Below are 21,407 nucleotides of genomic sequence, written 5' to 3' on the forward strand. Positions count from 1 at the left end.
TGGGGGTGGGGTGGGACAAACCCATGTCTTTTCACATCTGTTGTATATTAGGAAGGCAAATACAAAAGTTACAATCACTTTGAGTAAATAGTGCTATTTATTGCCTTCTGCAAAAAATTATTTGCTATTATATTTTGACAATTAACAACTAAAATATTTCTTTTTTTTTTTTTTTTTTTTTTTTTTTTTTTTTTTTTTGACAGGCAGAGTGGACAGTGAGAGAGAGAGACAGAGAGAGAAAGGTCTTCCTTTTGCCGTTGGTTCACCCTCCAATGGCCGCCGCTGCAGCCGGCGCACCGCGCTGATCCTGGCAGGAGCCAGGAGCCAGGTGCTTTTCCTGGTCTCCCATGGGGTGCAGGGCCCAAGCACCTGGGCCATCCTCCACTGCACTCCCTGGCCATAGCAGAGAGCTGGCCTGGAAGAGGGGCAACCGGGACAGAATCCGGCGCCCCAACCGGGACTAGAACCCGGTGTGCCGGCGCCGCAAGGTGGAGGATTAGCCTATTGAGCCACGGCGCCGGCTCAACAACTAAAATATTTCAAGATCGATATCTAGCATTACAAATTTTAACATTTTAATGCAGCATTCAAGAGGTTGGAAAAAGTGAAGTAAGGCAGAGATTTCTAATACTGTGTTTATATCCAGCATACAGAGTTTAAAAATATAGTATAGTCATACTTTTGGTAATAATTTCTTTGGGGTAATAATGTCTAACAGTGGCTACAGTTGCACACAACACGTGCACACAGGTTACTTACTCCTTGAAGGTTGTGCAGTAGATATTGTTGCTCTCACTTTACAGATGAGAAAATTGAGGATTTGGAACTTCAGAGAGGAATAGCAAAGCTGAGCCTTACAACTTCTTAATCTTATTTTCCAAGCTACGCGTGACCCACCAATGCAATTGCTGATAGAAAAGTAAACAAATACATCCTAACATTGTAAGAAACTAAACAAAACACATAGTGCCAGGCAAGTAGTGACCACCTAATATTGATTTATTGAACTGAGGTCTACGGACAGTAGGCCAGAAAGTCTGTATAATGTAGTCTCAACTCTAATTGGAAATTCTGTCACTTTTCCTCTTCAGATCTCTCCTACAAAAGCGCTATTTCTGTGTGCTTGTTCCTGTAGAGAATGGGCATTATAATGATTCTTTCAGAATTAGCAGTTTAAAGATACGTGATTCTCAGTAGAAAAATACGGCATTTTCCTCTCTAAGTTGCTGTTTTCCTTTCAATTTGGAGACAAGTATGGAGTTAATACTCAAAAAGAAGGAAGGTTGAAATTAAAAGTTCATGGTTACTATAAATAAAAGCGTAACAACTACTTTCCACTGGGACTCTCATCACTTACTCTTAAATCATTCTCCCTGTCCCTCCCACCAGCAGAATCCTCCACAGTCTAGGAGGAAAACCATTCTACATGACCTAATTGCTCCTGCTTTTCTTTCATTAAATATTCTTATCATAAAAGGGATTCAACACATTGTAACATGACTGAATATGCATTTCTTTGGGTAAAATGCAAACATCATTCAATATGTTTCTAATCTAGAGGATGTTGAGAACTCCAGTAGTCATACCATGAAGAAGGAATTGATGTGTTTAGGCAAGGGTGTCTAAAAGGAAAGGATTTGTGGACTCTTGAGGAGACAGACACAGAAATGAAAGAAAATGCAGAAAAAGAACTTCCCACGAACTACCGGGATGTGGAGGGGGCCATTCTACTCATCATATAATGGCACTATAGCCACACTTCCAAGCAGGCACCACCCCATCCACACACACTTAGCATGATGAAATGGGCTAATGTCATGGCCAAGTGTGGACCAGTGGTGATGTATGATGCTTGAAATCGCTCTGAGATGTTAAGTTGTGCATGAAACAGGGAACAAAGTACTTACTGTTTATACTGGATGATAAATAAAGCTAATAAACAAGGTTGGTCAGGTGCATTTTAATGTCCTGATTTCTGCATTATTTTAGTGATTCTGGAGGAATCATGGCTTCCCAGAGATGGTAACCCTGTGTTAGTTTTGAATAGCAGAATTTGAGGTGAACAGTTACTACTGTGGAAGAATTCAGGAGAACAAGAGGTCAATAGCAACAAAATCTCACTGAAGCACTTTCCTTATACCTTGAAATTGAAGTAATATACAAAAGTTTTAAAAAGGACTTCAGAAAATATGATAGCACAAAGACAGTATTGTTCTGTCTTTGCATTTATCTTGTTTCCTCTTGGCCAGTCACTTCTATGCAGCATCCCTTCATATCGGTGAGCTAATTCAATCAAACATATGCCTACAGGATGTAGACTCAGAATTGCTAGAGATGATCAAGCATGTAGCAAGCAGATAGACTCTCTGATGTCTTTTGAATTCATTCACCAATATCCACAAAAACTCATTTGGATTTCTTTCAGATGCCCAATTCCAGCAGTCTTGTCCTGAACATCTCTTCACTGCGTAACACATAGAGTTATAGTTAAGTATGTTTCCTTTCTCAGGAATAGCACTTTCGAGGCATTCAATCATTCAAAATGGATCCCTTACCTCAACTTGAAAAGAGCTTAGGAGTTAGGACACCTGGATTCAGATTCTCGCTTTGCAACTTACTGGCTGTTTGACCTTCTTCCAAATTTCCAGATCAGGAGAGATGGGGTGGGTGGAGCCTGTTGAATGCAGCCTGTAATGTGTATGGTATGTGCTTAATAAGTATCAGCACTTTTCTACCTCTTACTGCTAAATACTCTCTTTGGGTACACAGTTCCTTCCTTCCTTCCTTCCTTCCTTCCTTCCTTCCTTCCTTCCTTCCTTCCTTCCTTCCTTCCTTCCTTCCTTCCTTCCCTCCCTCCCTCCCTCCCTCCCTCCCTCCCTCCCTCCCTCCCTCCCCCCCCTCTCTTTCTTTCTTTCTTTCTTCCTTTCTTTCTTTCTTTAAGATTTTATTTAATTGAGAGGAAGAGAGTTACAGAGAGATGGAGAAACAGAGAGCAAGGTCTTCTGTCTACTGGTTTACTCCCAAATGGCTGCAACAGCTGGAGCTGGGCTGATCCAAAGCCAGGAGCCTGAAGGTTCTTCTGGGTCTCCTATGTGGGTGCAAAGGCCCAAGCACTTGGGCCATTTTCTACTGCTTTCCCAGGCCATAGCAGAGAGCTAGATTAGAAGAGGAGCAGCCAGGGCTGGCACCGCGGCTCGCTTGGCTAATCCTCCGCCTGCGGCGCCGGCACTCCGAATTCTAGTCCTGGTTGGGGCGCAGGATTCTGTCCCAGTTGCTCCTCTTCCAGGCAGCTCTCTGCTGTGGCCTGGGAGTGCGGTGGAGGATGGCCCAAGTGCTTGGGCCCTGCACCCCATGGGAGACCAGGAGGAAGCACCTGGCTCCTGGCTTCGGATCGGTGCGGCGCACTGGCCATAGTGGCCATTTTGGGGGGGTTAACGAACGGAAAAGGAAGACTTTTCTCTCTGTCTCTCTCTCTCACTGTCTAACTCTGCCTGTCAAAAAAAAAAAAAAAAAAAAAAAAAAAAAAAAAGCAGAGGAGCAGCCAGGACACAAACTAGAGCCCGCATAGGATGCCCATGCTGGTGGTGGAGGCTTAGCCCACTCTACCACAGCACTGGCCCCAAGTGAAAAGTTCCTGAACAGTGCTCTAGTGAATGCCTACCAAACCTGGAAGAAAAGTGGCCTTCAGGAGATCCCACCCCTGCCTTGTTTTTTCTCTATCAGGAGATTAGATACACATTCAATCATAAAATGATAAAGTTCTAGGAAAACCACATAAAAGTCACTCCTACAGATAGTTATATCATGGGTATATAACATCTGGATATATTCATATCATTGATATCTAAAATATAAATATATGTTTTCTATTTTATATGGATATATAGAATTATTTACATTGTATTTATTTGGATATATAATATTTTATTTAAATATTTATTTTGGAAAAACTCAAGACTTCTACAGCCACTTTTAAATACAGAGCATTGCAAACCTTTGGAAATTTAATACTTCATGTTGGTTATTATTTAATCCTTGAAATTTTCTGTGGAATTGGGTTTTTATACCGTATTGTTATCTATTGTAAGTAATATATATTTCTAAAAGAGTAAATAAAGTAAAATAATTTTCTCCCAATGTTATCTGTAAAGATTTGGCTCCCCGAAAAGGTTGCTGTTCATAGCTTAGGTCAGAAAGGAGAGACACTTGGGCAGATATGTGTTCTCAATAAGAGCTGAATTTTTGTCTGAGGAGCTTCTTGGTGTTTTTCATTTCCTAGGGAGTTCCAGGAGTACTAAAATTATATCTAGACAAAGTGTATGTTTCAAAAGTGCAGGCTCTGCATTCCAGGCTACACACTGAGGGCTCTCAAAACAGAGGCTGCTTTTACTGAAACTGGGAAATAAGGATAATTCATAAAAGGCTTGGACTAGTCCATATTGAAAAAACAGACGATAACCAGTGAGCCAGCTGGAAAGGAACAACCTAACCCTGGGCTTGGCAAACTTCTCTGTGAAAGATCCCCTAGTGAATATTTAAGGTTTTGCAGGCCCCTATCGTCTCTGTTGTAGCTACTCAGCTCTGTCATTAAGACTAAAAAACTGACATTGACAATACATACATGAATGAGTATGGCTGTGTTCCAATAAAACTTTATTTACAAAGACAGGCAGTGGACTGGATTTGGCAGTTGGGTTGTAGTGTGCCAGCTCTTGTAGGCCTTGTCAAAAGCTTACTAACTAGGCCGGCGCCGCGGCTCAATAGGCTAATTCTCTGCCTTGCGGCGCCGGCACACCGGGTTCTAGTCCCGGTCGGGGCACCGGATTCTGTCCCGGTTGCTCCTCTTCCAGGCCAGCCCTCTGCTGTGGCCCGGGAGTGCAGTGGAGGATGGCCCAAGTCCTTGGGCCCTGCACCCCATGGGAGACCAGGAGAAGTACCTGGCTCCTGCCATCGGATCAGCGCGGTGTGCCGGCCGCGGCGGCCATTGGAGGGTGAGCCAACAGCAAAGGAAGACCTTTCTCTCTGTCTCTCTCTCTCACTGTCCACTCTGCCTGTCAAAAAAAAAAAAAAAGTTTACTAACTAGATTCAATTATCTTATTATTCTTTGGGCTTAATGAAATTGGTGATATAAAGGTTTTACTGTACTAAAATGGTTAGCCATGTGCTTAAATGGGATTTTGTCTGAAATTTTACCAGTAGAAATTCAGTCTTTTCCATTGAACATCATTCTCTTCACAGATCTTCTTGAAATGCAAGAGCTTGTGAACTATATTAAGTCACTGCTTCTTTAGTGACAGTTAGCTTCGAACTCTGAGGCCGGATGGGATCCTAGCAGCCGCATGCGGATACACAGTCCCTAGAGTAGAGAAAAGAGAAGAATGGCCTGTCTTTCCCACGTAAACAATTATTCACAGGACCCCTTGGACACCTAGTGATATTTTTGTTGTTCTTGCAAAGGAGTTTTCTTTAGGAATAAAGTACGGCTTGAATCAGTGCTCATGTTCAGGCGGAGGATACCCATGGTTAATGCACACCATTCTACAAACACCTATTTTGTTGCAAGACTGTGTGCTAGGAGCTGAAGGTAGGAAGCAGAATGGTACAATTTAGCAGGGAAAATTCATAGGTAATACAAAATGATAGAGTCTACAGAAGAACAAAGGATAATTCTGTTTTAAAAGTCCCTCAAACAGCTAGTCTCATTTTCTCTTTTCCTCTCTATTTATTCTAGTTTGATGTATTAAAATGAAGCCCTAGTGCTAATTAAAACTTATTTTTAAGTTGGAATGACAGGGATCATGAAAAATTATAAACATGGTTGGTAGTTATTATTTTTAAAAACCTTATTTCCTCATTGCTGTTTCCTTAAAATTTTCATTTAAATTGCAAAAGCTGGAAAAAGAGCTTAGGCTGGGCTGCTTTAGTACTAAAACCCTCTTGTGTGTTTAACCCATTCACCATAGGGTTGATTTACAGCTGCTTTCCCTGCTTGATGAATCCCACATGCCCCATAATTTAAACATCTTAATGCGCCTCTCTGGAGTGCCTTTTTATTTGAATGTAAATTGATTCTGAAACTGCTCCCAATCAGAAGTTCTGTTTGATATACTGTAGCTTAGGGTTGAATCTGGTCATAATAAGATTCAGTCTATAAGGTATAGGATTGAGGTTCAATTGCTACCATAATTAACCTAGTTCAGGTTAATTTAACCATAAAGTATACACTGCAGTGGACTGTTCAACTTGTCACAAATAAATGAATGGCACAGATGCTGAGCCACTCAGAAAATGGACTGTAGTTTGTTCATAGTAATACAAAAGAAGATGGAGTTTCCTCCTAAATCTGCACAGTTTACTTATTTTAGAACTTTGAAGAATTTTCAGGCAAACAAGATTTTTGTAGTATTCTAGACTAGAAAGCCCTATTAACTTGTCTAAGTAAAAACAGATGCAAGCCATGTAAGATAATGGCTTATCTATTCCATTGGAAGAGAATTTACTAGAAGACATGTAATAATCTCTACTTGTTGATAGTCCTAGAGATAAATAATTCCTGCTACTAGCCATTTACACTGCAGATTTCAGCATAAGAACATGTCAAATTATGTGAAATATTCAGCTAAAATTCTGGAAATTATGGCTTTCCCCCTAATTGCTTTCTCAACAAGTCATGTTGGCTGCTGCTGCTGCTGCTGCTGCTTAAGATTTTATTTATTTATTTGAAAGGTAGAGTTACAGATAGAGAGGGAGAAACAGAGAGAAAGGTCTTCCATCTTCTGGTTCGCTCCCCAAATGGCTGCAACAGCTGGAGATGGGCCAGTATGAACCCAGGAGACAGGAAGTTTTTCCATGTCTACCACATTGGTGCAGGGACCCAAGCACTTAGGCCATCTTCCACTTCTTTCCAGTCCAATAAGCAGAGAGCAGGATTGCAAGAGAGTCAGCCAGGACATGAGCTGGTGCCCATATGTGATGCTGGCACTGCAGCCTAAGTCTTAGCCTACTTCGCCACAGCACAGACCCTAAGAGTTAACTTTTTTTTCTTTTCCCAAAGTAAACTTTTATTTAAGGAATATAAACTTTATGCATTTCATAAGTACAACTTTAAGAGAATAGTGATTATACCCACCATTTCTGCCCTCCCACCCATACTCCCAATCATTTTCCTTCTCTCTCTCCTATTACCATTCCTATTTTTTACTAAATTTTTCAATTAACTTTATGCACATATGATTAACTCTATATTAAGTAAAAAGTTCAACAAATTTTATGAAAAAAAAAAAAAACTGTTCCTCAACAGTTGACACAATGGCTGTTCAAAGTCATTGCACCTCAACTTCTATAGATTACTTTTTAGGTATTCTATTAATTATCATAGGTCCAGGAGAACATATGATATTTGTTCTTTGGGGACTGGCTTATTTCACTAAGTATGATGTTTTCCAGTTTCATCCATTTTGTTACAAATGACAGGATTTCTTATTTCTTTTTTCTTTTTTTACTACTGTGTAGTACTGCATAGTATACACATCCCATAATTTCTTTATCCAGTCTACAGTTGATGGACATTTGGATTGATTCCATATCTTAGTTATTGCGAATCGAATTGCCATAAACATGGGGATACAGATACCTCTTTCATATGCTGATTTTATTTCTCTTGGGTAAATTCCCAAGAGTGGGATGGCTAGGTCATGTGGTAGGTCTATATTCAGATTTCTGAGGTATCTCTGTGCTGTCTTCCACAGTGGCTGTACCAGTTTACATTCCCACTAACAGTGGATTAGGGTACCTTTTCCCCTACATCCTCGCCAGCATTTGTTGTTTGTTGATTTCTGTATGAAAGCCATTCTAATGGGGGTGAGGTGAAACCTCTCTATAGTTTTGATTTGCATTTCCCTGATGACAAATGATTCTGAGCATTTTTTCATGTGTCTGTTGGTTATTTGGATTTCCTCTTTTGAAAAATGACCATTTAAGTCTTGCCCATTTCTTAATGGGGTGGTTTGTTTTGTTGTGGTTGAGCTTCTTGTATATTCTGGTTGTTAATCTTTTATCAGTTTCATAGTTTGCAAATAACTTCTCCCATTCTGTTGATTGCCTCTAACTTTGCTGATTGTTTCTTTTTCAGTGAAGAAGCTTCTCAATTTGATGTAATCCCATTTGTCAATTTTGGCTTTGAATGCTTGTGCTGATGGGGTCTTTTCCAAGAAGCCTTTGTCTATGCCAATGTTTTGCAGGATTTCCCCAATGTTCTCTAATAATTGGATGGTATTGGGTCATAGATTTAGGTCTTTGATCCATTTTGAGTAGATTTTTGTGTAAGGTGTAAGGAAGGGGTCTGGCTTCATACTTTTGCATGTGGAGATCCAGTTTTCCCAGCACCATTTGCTGAAGAGACTGTCCTTGCTCCAGGGATTGGTTTTAGCTCCTTTGTCAAATATAAGTTGGTTATAGATGCTTGGATTGATTCATGACATTTCTATTCTGTTCCATTGGCCTAACCAACTGTTTTTGTGCCAGTACCAGGCTGTTATAACTGCCCTGTAGTATGTCTTGAAATCTGGTATTGTGATACCTCCAGCTTTGTTTTTGTTGTATAAGATTGCTTAATCTATTTGGGGTCTCCTATATTTCCATATGAATTTCAGCATAATTTTTTCTATATCTGAGAAGAATGTCCTTGGTATTTTGATGGGTATCACACAGAATCTGTAAATTGCTTTCAGTAGCATGGACAATTTGATGCTATTGGTTCTTCGAATCTGTGTACATGGAAGACTTTTTTGTGTCTTCTTCTTTCTTTAATGTTTTCTAATTCTCATCATAGGGATCTTTGACATACTTGGTTAAATTTATTCCAAGGTGTGTGTGTGTGTGTGTGTGTGTGTGTATGTGTATATATATATATAGAGAGAGAGAGAGAGAGTAGTCATTGTGAATGTGATTTATCTTAGAAGTTCTTTCTCAGCAGTGGCATTTACAAAGACTAATGCCTTTGTGTATTGATTTTATATCCTGCCACTTTACCAAACTCTTCTGTGAGTTCCAGTAGTCTCTTAGTGCAGTCTTTTGGATCCCCTATATATAGAATCATGTCATCTGCAAATAGGGATAGTTTGACTTTCTCCTTTCCAGTTTGTATCCCATGATTTCTTTTCCTTGCCTAATGGCTCTGGCTACAACTTCCAGGACTATATTGAATGGCAATGAGTGAGCACCCTTTCCTGGTTTTGGATCTCAGTGGGAACGCTTCCAACTTTTCCCCATTCAATAGGACGCTGGCTGTGGGTGTGTCATAGACTCCCTTGATTGTGTTGAGGGATGTTCCTTCTATACCCAATTTGCTTAAAGTTTTCATCTTGAAAGGGTGTTGTGTGTTATCAAATGCTTTCTCTGAATCTATTGAGATAACCATATGGTTTTTGTACTGCAATTTGTGAATGTGATGTATCACATTGATTTGTGAATGTTGAACCATCCCTGCATACCTGTGATAAATCTCACTTGGTGTGGGTGGATGATCTTTCTGATGTGTTGTTTGATTCCTTTAGCTAATATTTTGTTGAGAATTTTTGTGTCTATGTTCATCAAGGAAATTGGTCTATAGTTCTCTTTTCTGGTGTATCTTTTTCAAGTTTAGGAATTAAGGTGATGCTGGCTTCATATAAGGAGTTTCAGAGGATTTCTACCCTTTTCAGTTGTTTTGAATAGCTTGAGAAGAATTGAAATTAGTTCCTCTTTAAATGTCTGGTAGAATTAAGCAGTGATGCAATCCGTTCCTGGGCTTTTCTTTGTTGAGATGGTCTTTATTTCTGATTCAATTTCTGTCTTGGTTATTTTTCTGTTTAGGTTTTCTATGTCTTCATGGCTCCATTTAGTTATGTTGTATGTGTCTAGGAATCTATTCTTCCAGGTTTTCTGACTTGTTGGCATACAGCTCTTTGTAGTAATTTTTGATGATTCTTTTAATTTCTGTGGTGTCTGTTGTTAAATTTCCTTTTTCATCTCTAATTTTATTGATTTGAATATTCTCTTTTTGGTTAGTTGGGCCAATGGTGTGTCAATTTTGTTTATTTTTTTTTTCAAAAAACCCAGCTCTTTGTTTTGCTAATCATTTGTATTGTTTCAATTTTGTTGATTTCTTCTCTAAATTTAATTATTTCTTTTCTTCTACTAGTTTTGAGTTTGGTTTGCTGTGGTTTTTCTAGGTCCTTGAGATGCAGTGATAACTCTTTTATTTGGTACCTTTCCAATTTCTTGATGTACACATATATTGCTATAAACTTTCCTCTTAACATTGCTTTTGCTGTATCCCATAAGTTTTGATATGTTGTGTTGATATCTTCATTTGTTTCCAGAAATTTTTTTAATTTATCTTTCGATTCCTTCTATGACCCACTGTTCATTCAGGAGCATGTTGTTCAGTGTCCATGTGTTTCATATGTTCTAGAGATTCTTGAGTTGTTGATTTCCAGGTTCATTCCATTGTAGTCCAAGAAGATGCATGGTATGATTTCAATTTATTTGAATTTGCTGAGACTTGCTTTATGGCCTATCATGTGGTCTATCCTAGAGAAAGTCACATGCACTTGTGAGAAGAATGTGTATTCTGCAACTGTAGGATGAAAAGTTCTGTAGTTATCTGATAGGTCCATTTGATCTATAGCGTTGATTAACTCTTTTGATACCTTGCTGATTTTCTGGTTGGTTGATCTGTCCATTGATGAAAGTGCAGTATTGAAGTCCCCCATTACTATTGTATTGGAGTCTATGTCTCCCTTTAGATCCCTTAACATTTCTTTTAAATAGCCAGGTACCCTGTGATTAGGTGCAAATATGTTTATAATAGTTACATCTTCCTTTTTAATTGATCCTGTAATCATGACATAATGCCCTTCTTTATCTCTCTTAACATTTTTTTATGTAAAAGTCTATTTTGTCTGATATTAGGATGGATACACCAGCTCTTTTTTTTTTGGTTTCTGTTATTTTGGAATATCCCCATTCTTTCAGTCTCAGTCTATGTGTATCTTTGTTGGTGAGATGTGTATATTGTAGGCAGCAAATAGATGGGTTTTGTTTTTAAAAAGATCTAGCAAGTCAGTATCTTTTACCTAGAGTTGAGGCCATTTACATTCAATGTGATTACTGATAAGTAATGACTTGGCCCTGCAATGTTTTTATAAATATTTCTATTGTTTACTTTGGATCTCCTTTGTACTTTTACTAGGAGATTTTATGCATCCATCTTTTTCCATACTGATGACCATGTTTCTGGGTGTAGCACATGCTAAAACATCTTCTATCAAGCTGGATGAGTGGTGACAAATTCTTTTAATTTCTGTTTGTTATGGAAGTTCTTTATTTCATCTTCATTCATAAATCAGTGCTCTGCAGGATACAGTATTCTGCACTGACAGTTTTATCTCTTTTTTTTCCTTAAGACTTAGAATGTATCTCACCATTCTCTCCTAGTCTGCCGGGTTTCTGGTGAGTAGTCAGCTGTGTGTCTAGCTGGAAATGCTCTGAATGTAATCTGGCATTTGTCTCATGCTTTGAGAATCTTTTCTTTATGTTTTATTGTGGAGATTTTGACCATAATGTTTTATGGTGAAGATCTTTTCTGGTCTTATCTATTAGGAATTCTATGTGCTTCCTGTACTTGGCATCCCTTTCTTTCTCTAAATTAGGCACGTTTTCTGTAATTATTTCACCAAAAAGGTCTTCTAATCCATTCTCTCTTTCCACGCCTCCAGTAACTCCTAAGATCCATATGTTAGGTTGTTTGGTAATTTCCCATTAATCTCCAACACTGTGCTTTAGTTTTCTAATTTCTTCTTCTTCTTCTTCTTCTTCTTCTTTTTTTTTTTTTTTTTGGTCTGACTGTAAAATTTCCAAGAGATTTGTCTTCTAACTTGGATATTTTTTCTATTGTGTTACCCAGTCTGTTGTTAAGGCTTTCCACCACATTTTTTTTTGTTCTTTTGTGTGGTGGAATGAGAAGGTCATGCCAAGATGGCCACTGGCAATGGAAACTGACTGGCCACAGGCTGTGATTGGTTAGGGCATAGACTGCCCCTTGACCGGATTGGCTGCCTTGGCTATATAAGCTGCTGTACCAATTGAAATAAATGAGTCAGTAGGCTGCTCACCTCTGGCCTGCTTTCACCAGGCTCCCAGGGTCTGTGTGGTGACTCTGTGCCTCTTGCCCCCACCACGTTCCTCCTCTCAGAACGAATCCACATCAACATTTTTGAATTCTTCATTTCCAATATTTCATTTGATATCTCTTTAAAATCTCAACTTTGTGGGAAAAATTTTCTTCATGTCATGTACATATTTCTTTAGTTCATAAGGTTTCTTCTGATTACTTCTAAGTAATCAGAACAATTTTTTGAATTCCATTTCTGGCATTTTGTCAGTCTCTTCATCTTCACTTTCTAGTACTGAAGTGTTGTGTTCTTTTGGGAGCATGATGTTGTCTTCCTTATTCTTGTTTATTGAATTGCTGCATATATTTTTAGGTATTTGTAGAGATACTTCTTTTTTTTTTTTCTCTGTGATGGCTTTTATCATTGAAGTATTCCTCTGTGGCTTAGTGGAGTGTCTGCTCTTTCAGTGAATATCCAGAGGCATGTGCTAGGTGTGGTCAGGGAGCTCTGTTCAGTGCTCCAGTGTGAAGGGAGTGCACAAGGCAACACCCAAGTTGGGCATGGTAAATTCTCTCTCTTTTTTAATCAGAGGGGAGGTTTTTCTACTCTGTTGGCATATTCTCATGCTCACCTCTGCTCCTCAAAGGGGACTAATGCCTGGGCACTAGCCCTAGTTGGTACAATTTTCATTCACGCTACCATAAGAACCACACAAAAGATCCATGCAGTTCTCAACATAAACACATATCCTGCAGCAAATGACCCTCACCAGGGACTCAGGGAGCCCCGAGCATGTGAAGCCACCCACAGTGACTGCCCAAAGTCTCAGCCAAACCCTGTGCCTTCCCTCACAGCCACAGTTTTTTCACAGTCCCAGCACAAAAGGCTCTCACAGTCACAAGCTCCCAGACTCCTGTTAATTCTCCCAGCTAGACTCAGGCATCTCCAGCTTGTTGCTGGGTGTGCAGACATGAGCTCACAGAGCTGTTACATATGTCTGAAATGGCTCCTGCTCTTTCTCAGTTAGTTCTAAGATGCTGGAGCCAGGGGTCAGGGAGAGAGAAGCATGCCCCCTTTTTTCCTCTCCAGTTTGGCAGGTACACTGTCCCCCATAGAGCTCCAAGCCAGACTCAAGCCAGGCTCTTCCCGCAGGTTTATTGCCAGTGACCTGGAGGGGAAAAACATGGAGGGCCATGGTAGATACATATTAGGAGTTGGTTTATATCAAAGTGATATGTAAAACCATTACAGTGTTGTAAGCAGGAGAATGAAAGAATCAGATTTGTGTTTCTAGAAGATTAATCAGACTGTACAGGCAGAATTGATATGGGGTTAGGACTTGATTAGAAAATGGAGGTTGTTGCAGGTGTCAGACAATGGTAGTTTGGTTTAGGCTTGTGGCAGTGGTTAAGGAGGATAATTGAGAGATGTAAGATACATATTAGACTTTGAAATCATACGACTAGCTGATGATTTGGATTTAGAGAACTGCTAGGGCACTTTTCTGATGTGAGCTACTGGTGTGGGACAGGATTACTACTAACTAAAGGCTCAGGAAAAGGGAGAAATGTGTGTGTGTGTGTGCACGCGTATGTGTGTGGGATGCTTGTGGGAGTTGTTGGAAAATGAATTCTGATTTGGTTGTGACAACTTTGAGATATTTATTAATTACTCAGAAGGAATATGCTGAGTAGAAAATTTGATACATGGGGCCGGTGCTGTGGCATAGTGGGTTAAGCCGCTGCCTGCAATGCCAGCATCCCATTAGGACGCTGGTTCAAGACCTAGCTGTTCCACTTCTGATCCAGCTCTCTGCTATGGCCTGAAAAAGCAGTAGAAGATGGCCCAAGTTGTTGGGTCCCTGCACCCATGTGGGAAGACCTGGAGGAAGCTTCTGGCTCCTGGCTTCGGATCAGCTCAGCTCTGGCCATTGTGGTAATTTGGGGAGTGAACCAGTGAATGGAAGACCCCTCTCTCTCTCTCTCTGCCTCTGTCTCTGCGTCTTTTCTCTCTGTGTAACTCTGACTTTCAAATAAATAAATAAATCTTTAAAAGAAAAGAAAATTTGATAGATGAATTTGGGACTTAAGCTATAAGTTAAAAATTTGGGAGTTGCCAACATATATTTGGACAATATAACATATTTCTAAAGTCTATACAAGGTGGGTTTTTTTTGTTCGTTTGTTTCTTATTGTTGACCCTTCATTCCACATTTTAATTGAGGCCTGACAGAACCTTTAAACTGGATTAAGTAAAAATGTTGAATTAAAGAGTTGCTTTCATGTCAAACTACAGGATTCTTAGTAAAAAGATGTTGGGGGTTAGGTGTAAGTACTGCCAAGGGGCTTCAGTACTCATAGACAACAATATCGGGAATATCTAGGGAGGCATTTATGAATAGTATAACGGATATGGCTTTCTACATGTAAATATGTCAACGCTGACCTCTCTTTGAAGGTGATATAAAAGTAGGATTATGGATTTAGACATGTTTCTGCATCATTTAATCCCACTCGAGTGTGCAGGAGTGAATTAGGTATGTGAAATATGTATACAGTACCATCTTAATAAATCAGACCTTAACTTTTTTATCTGACTTAGTTTACATTTCTTAGTGGCCTGTGAGAAACACTTATTTGAGTACCACTGAATCATTCCAATTACTGAAGAGACCAGGCTTTTCAAGCATACATGAAATAGGGCCAACATTGTATTTGTCTGTGGGTTAAGACTTTAAGAGGTATCCATTAAATATTTTCTCTGGCTTAAAAACATATTTTTATAAATAAGTAACAGAGTATTAGCTAATTTGGCTTTCTAATTTCTTTAAATATAATTGAAAGTTCTAAGTGTCAACTATAATTAAGCATTTTCTGGAAATATAGGATCCTGACAAATTCATCTTGTGGCACCTGTAGCATTAGACTATTTCAAAGAGCTGTGCAAGGGAATCATAACAAAGGGGAAGTAATTTGTTTTGCTGGCATTTCAAAAAATTCTTGTATTTTCCTTCAGGAATATAGATCAGAATATAGATAGGTAGTTGCAAATACAATAGAAATTGTGTTATTTTAAAGCACAGTTTTTATTAGACTTTTAGGGAATACAATGATATTGAAATAACTTTGGAATCAGGAATGTAGATCATGAGGCTGCAAAGTAAATTTCTTTGGGGATGCCAACTGTAGCCACAAAGCATGAGGAATGCCAGGGTCAACTCAATATTCAATTCCATGTGGGATTTTCCATGAGTGGATTTTTTATGAATTAGTTTTTATCTGATTTCAGAATCCCTTTCTTCTGATTTTTTTTTTTTATTATTGACAGGCAGAGTTAGACAGTGAGAGAGAGAGACAGAGAGAAAGGTCTTCCTTTTCCCTTGGTTCACCCCCAAAATGGCTGCTACAGCCGGCGCGCTGCGCCGATCTGAAGCCAGGAGCCAGGTGCTTCCTCCTGGTTTCCCATGCGGGTGTAGGGCCCAAGCACTTGGGCCATCCTCCACTGCCTTTCCAGGCCACAGCAGAGAGCTGGACTGGAAGAGGAGCAACCGGGACTAGAACCCCAGGGTGCCGGAGCTGCAGGCGGAGGATTAGCCAAGTGAGCCATGGCGCCGGCCATGATTCTTTATTTTTGATGAGAGTTAGTGATCTAGGAGTTTTTGTAACTTATCACACATAATTTCTGAAATATTTATTTTGAAACCTAGCAGCACTTGAGTAGAAGCCTAATCCAGGGGTAAAAAGAGTGAGGAATGTAACAGAAAATAATGGGTCTGGGACAGGCTTTGTGGATTAGCAAGGTAAACTGCTTGGTGTGCCGCAGCACATATCTGAATGCTAGTTAGAGTCCTGGCTACTCTGCTTCCAACCTAGCTCTATGCTAATGCACTTGAGAAGCAACAGGTGATGGCTCAAGTATTTGAGTTTCTTCGACCCATATGAAAACCTGAATGGAGTTTCTGGCTCCTGGCTTCAGTCTGGCTCAGCCTAGCCAGGCTGTTGCCACCATTTTGGGAATTAACCAGCAGATAGAAGATCCTCTCTCTCTTCTTGCCTTTCAAATAAACAAACAAATAAGTAAATAAATCTAAGAAAAAGGAAATGATCGTTTTAAGCACAATAGGCAAGGCAACTTAAGAACTTTAGGGGTAGGGGGCAGCTCTGTGGTGTATTAGGTTAAGCCTCCAACCGTGTTAAGCCTTCTGGCGGCTCCTCTTCTGATCCAGTACTCTGTTCATCGCCTGGGAAGGCAGTGGAGGATGGCCCAAGTGCTTGGGCCTCTGCATCCACATAGGAGACTTGGAAGAAGCTCCTGGCTCTGGATCAGTCCAGCGCTGGCCATTGTGGTGATTTGGGGAGTGAATCAGTGGATGGAAGACTTCTCTCTCTCTCCCTCTTTCTGTGCTGTGCCTCTCAAATAAATAAATCTTTTAAAAAAAGAATTTTGGGTGTGAAAATAAGATTTGTGTTCCTTGGCATTGGAGTGTTCAACTCTAAAGAAGTACAGATTAGAAGTCAAGTAAAAACATCCTAGAGAACTCTCAAAAGAGAGGCTAGGACTATGATAGAGTTAAAATGACTCAGAAGACCTTGCTGACCGTGGGGAAACAAAAGTAACACAGCTTTTATACTCTGTTTTATAGTTGTCTGTTTTATACTCTGTTTTGTTTTGGAAACAAAAGTAACACAGCTTTTATACTTTGTTTTCTACAGAATTTTAAGTATGCAAACATACTAGGCAAAATAGAAAGCTTCCCAAAGCCATTTCCTTCTGATGTTGCCCGTTTATTATCTTTGCCTCCAGCTCAGACTAACTGTAGCCCCCAGACGACTGCGATGTTCATAGTCAATCCAAATTCGTTAAAAAGTAACTGTTAGCACCTGGGAAATCAAAAATGCCAAACGTGGACTCTTGAAAAGTGACTCTCATCCCTGTTTCTGGTTGGAATACATCGAAGACCCAGGGGTCATACATGCTGCTGTTGGCAACATCATGGCCAAATTCCTAGAGAATCTGCCTGCACTTCTGTGCTCTAACGTGCATGTCAGGGAACCAGAGACTCACATTTCCAGAGAGCAGCTGCACTAGCAGAGCCCGCAGGTCTACCTGGGAGCTGCTCTGGAATGGCCTGCAGGGTCAGCTTCTGTTCTAGGGAGCTTCTCCTGTCAGCCTCTCCAGTACTCTTAGCCTACTTGCCTACACGCAACTGCACCAACTGGGTTGTTTCCCCCAGGTACATTTGAACAACTACAAATGGCTAAACAATTCAGTATGTTTGTGACTGTCCAAGATACCATTGTTGACTTCATGCTCCATAAAATACCACTATCAGATCCTTACTCTGTTTGCCTTTCTTTGGTTAAAAAGGTCACTTTTCCTGAAAAGAGCCCTTTAACGGATGTGAGGTCTTTATCTCATTTTTACTCTGTGTACCTTTTATTATAGCTTGAAGAATGAAAGAATTTTCATCAACCATTAATGGAAAGAAAAAGGCTTGAGTTTGTGACTTTCCACAAGATTAAATTCAGGAAAGCTAGCTGGATTTCCCCATCTGTTGTGCTTTGTAGTTAAATGCATAAGATAAATGAATCACAGCCAATTTTGTCCCTCTGTTAATAAAATTAGTTGTCTTTGCAGGCCAGCTGACCCTGCCTTCTACTGCTGCTTTGGCGTGCTAATTGAATTGTCAACAATAAACGCAGGAAAGAGGCACTTTAAGCTACCACAAAACCTTCCCTTAAAGGCTGCCTGCTGTTTCTCCCAACTACTCATGAAAAGCAATTAAGAAAACTCTTGTATAACTGTAGTCTGCTAAATCAAGGATAAGCTGTATGATGGAAGTAACAAAAGACACACAAAACACTTGCAAATCTTCTCAGGAGCAAACTGTGTGCAGTGGTGCTTGTAAGAATGTGTGGTCCAATTAATGGAAAAACACTTAAGGAAAAGGTAAATTGCCCTGTTGCCTTTTGCCATATAAACTGCTGTCTAGCCTCAAGCATGAGAACCCTCGCTGAATGCTTATTTTAGCAAGGTGGAAACACAATGAGCCAGATATGAACCAGTCTAATAACTTTACCAGTCCTGGGCCAACTATTAGTGGTAAGAATTTACACTGAATGAATACATACCGCTTTGTTATTTCTAATTGTGGTGGTGAAAAGGTTACTCAATTCCCACAATTTTGCGATGGCACAAAAGAAGCTGTGCCAACACAGGCAGCTCCATTTGACACCTGTGGAAGGGAAGGACTGCAGACATTTAGGCTGAGTTTAAAAAATAAGATAAATTAGAAGTGCCATGGTCACATAAACTTGGGTTATCGGTTTTTAAAAACTCTGTGAAGTTATGCTTTTGTTACTAAACACTTACAATTTTGACATACACATTACCACTTTAAAATGTTTCTAAACTGCTCTAAGCTCCAAATGCTATCTGAGTTTTAGGTGTTATTGAAATAATTTATGTGGTAATATACCTCCAAGAGTTCTTGTACAGCTAGTCACCTGGGCTGCAATGTGTGTAATAGCAATGCTGGTGTCAACCCAGGGAAGACCACCAAAAATGTCCCAGAGAAACTGGGAAATATATTTAAAATTGCCAGTCAACGTTCTCTTGAAAATAAGATTTTACAAATGCTGAAAATAGAAGATTGAAGGCTGCTAAAAACAGAATAGTTTAATTCAAACTATTCTAAACAGACATCTTACACCTATATTTTATAATGGAAAATAAATAATTTACAATCATTCTTGGGCTGCTTTGTCATAGTTAAAATGTATAGAAATTTCAAAATGTTGATTTATCAAAGTTTAAAGGTTAACATTATATTACAGAGGGCTACAGTTTGTGAAAGTGTGCATATACACAAGCATTCATTAAAAGTCAAAATATTTTCTTCATGCTGACTCCAATTGAGCCCTAATTGTAATTTTAAGATTAGGATATGACATATTGTAGTTATTTAAATTTTTAAGGATTATTTTTGTTATTTCAAGTGTGAACCTTACGTGCCTTTGCTGTAGACAGCAGCATTCTTTGTTCCAAGTAAAAAACAGCTGTAATAAGATTGAGTTATTTTCTTTTCTTCTATGTCTCTATTTTAAGTAGGCCAAGTATATGTCCTAGAAAATGCTTCCTTTGGCTAGTCGTCTTCGTATTACAATGACCAATAAAAACTAATCGTCTTTAAGAAAATTAAACTCTAAGTGATACAATACATTGACTCAAATTTTGCAAAAAATGTCAGTGGAATGGATTTAACATTTCTTTCTGATAATAAAATTATAGCAACTGTATATAAACATTCCCATAGAAAGGATAAACAGATTAAGGTGCATCTCACACACACACTTTCACTCATACTCACAGAATACTTCTGTGTGTAATCAACTGATTCAGGTTCAATGTGAAGACTGTCAGTAAGAGTTTACAAACCTAAGAAGCAGAAAAAATTTTTGATCTCTTTTTTGCCCTTCTAATTTTAATTTCATTCTTGCTTATAAAAATTCATTGATAAGAATCAAGATACGCAAAACATGTTCTCTCAGATAACTGTCCTTGTTTATCAATTTGAAGCAGCTGTAAAATTTGAAGGATTCAAATGACTTTCAGAAGATTACTGAGCAGCAATGCCTATCATATATTCTGCATGTTCAGGGAGGTGGTTTTCATCCTTGCAACAAAGCTTGTTGGGCTCCTGGGTTCTCCTGGGGCCACGGTAAAGGCTCTGTAACTTTAGTAAGTACTTCTGAAAATATTCAGACACAGAGTGAAAGGTTAGCAAGGAGAGAAAATCACCCAGCACAGGACATTGCCCCTAAATGTTTGCCATCAATTAAGGCTCTGTTTAAGGTTAGGCTGGAATTCTTCCAGCTGCGGTGCACCATGTAAAATATTGCCAGCTGTGGTCAATTATTTGATTTCCCCGTGAAACTTGAGAAACGTGTAATCACTGTTAATATGGTAAAAACTGATCGAATGTGACATGCTATGTAATTTACTGATTGCAATAGCTTTTTAGGTATCAAGGCAGAGCAGCATCTGCTGATTAGTTTTCAGATCTCAGTGGCTAAAGTAAGAGGTTAACCTTTATATATCAGATTTAGCTTTATGTCATGTAACAGAAGATCGGTTAGGAGACCTGTGACTTAGCTACTTAATACAGTAGTATGAACAATGACATGTTTTTGTGAAGAGTACTTAATATATAAGAAATGCTGATACAGAATTTAAATGAATTAAATGGGGCTCAACACTGTAGGAGTATATACAATGATCCTAGTTACATTAAAAAAAATCTGAGGTTAAAAAATGCCAGAATATCAAAACATCTTTTTTTCTGGTTCCCATTTCTATTAAACCAACTCATGTAATTCAAAAACTACATTTGGCAGTCTGCATCTAATTTGGAAAAGATGCAGATGGGAAAATATACCCAAATCATCAAAACTTGTAAAAAACAAAAGCTAACATATAAGAAATAAGCAGTGAAAAATAGAGGTGTCTGAGAACCCAAGCATTGCCTGTCACAAGTAGTGTCAAGAAAGTAGTTCCCGAGGGCTGGTGTTGTGGTGTAGTGGGTTAAGACACTCACCGTCTGGGATGCCAGCATCCCAAGTGGGTGGTGGTTCGTGTCCCAGATGCTGTACTTCTGCTCCAGTTCTCTGCTAATACACTCCTGGGAAGACAATGGAAGACGGCCCAAGTTATTAGGCCTCTGCACCCACACAGGGGACCTGGATGAAGCTCCTGGCTCAGCCTGGCCCAACCCTGGCCATTGTGGCCATTTGGGGAGTGAACCAGCAAATGGAAGATCTCTCTGTGTCTCTCCTCTCTCTGTAACTCTGACAAAAGAAAGTAGTTCCCATACTGTGTGCGCTTTGGAGATAAAATTCTAAATTTGCTTGTCATCGTTGGGAGGGATAATAAAGACAAAGCCACATGATCTCGTCATGGCCAGGAGAGTGGACTCAGGAGTTACTTATAAGCCCAGCATCAAATCCATCAGATTTCAGCTTTCTCATTTATCAAGAGGGAGTGATACCATTACTTACCTAACAGAACCACCAGACAGTCGCATGAGATGATGCACAGGAGGCGCTAAGCATCGCACCTGGACCGCTGGGCCAGGTTCCTTCCCTACCCTGTGAGTTTTCAAGGTATCATCTACAGCCTGTAGGTTTTCAGCATACTATTCTAGCTATTTAAAATTTTTATTTATCATTTATTTGAAAGGCAGAGAGAGAGAG

At 39.4% G+C, this 21,407-nt stretch overlaps 1 long non-coding RNA gene across 1 annotated transcript; it reads right to left on the reverse strand.

Moving 5' to 3' along the window:
• Positions 1–1,343: 1,343 nt before the first annotated feature.
• Positions 1,344–21,016, reverse strand: LOC127491588 (uncharacterized). Its single transcript, XR_007920343.2, has 5 exons — positions 20,753–21,016; positions 19,526–19,593; positions 5,195–5,357; positions 2,556–2,688; positions 1,344–2,464 (listed from the first exon to the last, which is right to left on the reverse strand). It is a non-coding gene; the product is annotated as an uncharacterized lncRNA (long non-coding RNA).
• Positions 21,017–21,407: the final 391 nt, after the last annotated feature.

The sequence above is a fragment of the Oryctolagus cuniculus genome, chromosome 3 (genome assembly GCF_964237555.1).
Source record: "Oryctolagus cuniculus chromosome 3, mOryCun1.1, whole genome shotgun sequence".
Lineage (NCBI taxonomy): Eukaryota > Metazoa > Chordata > Mammalia > Lagomorpha > Leporidae > Oryctolagus > Oryctolagus cuniculus.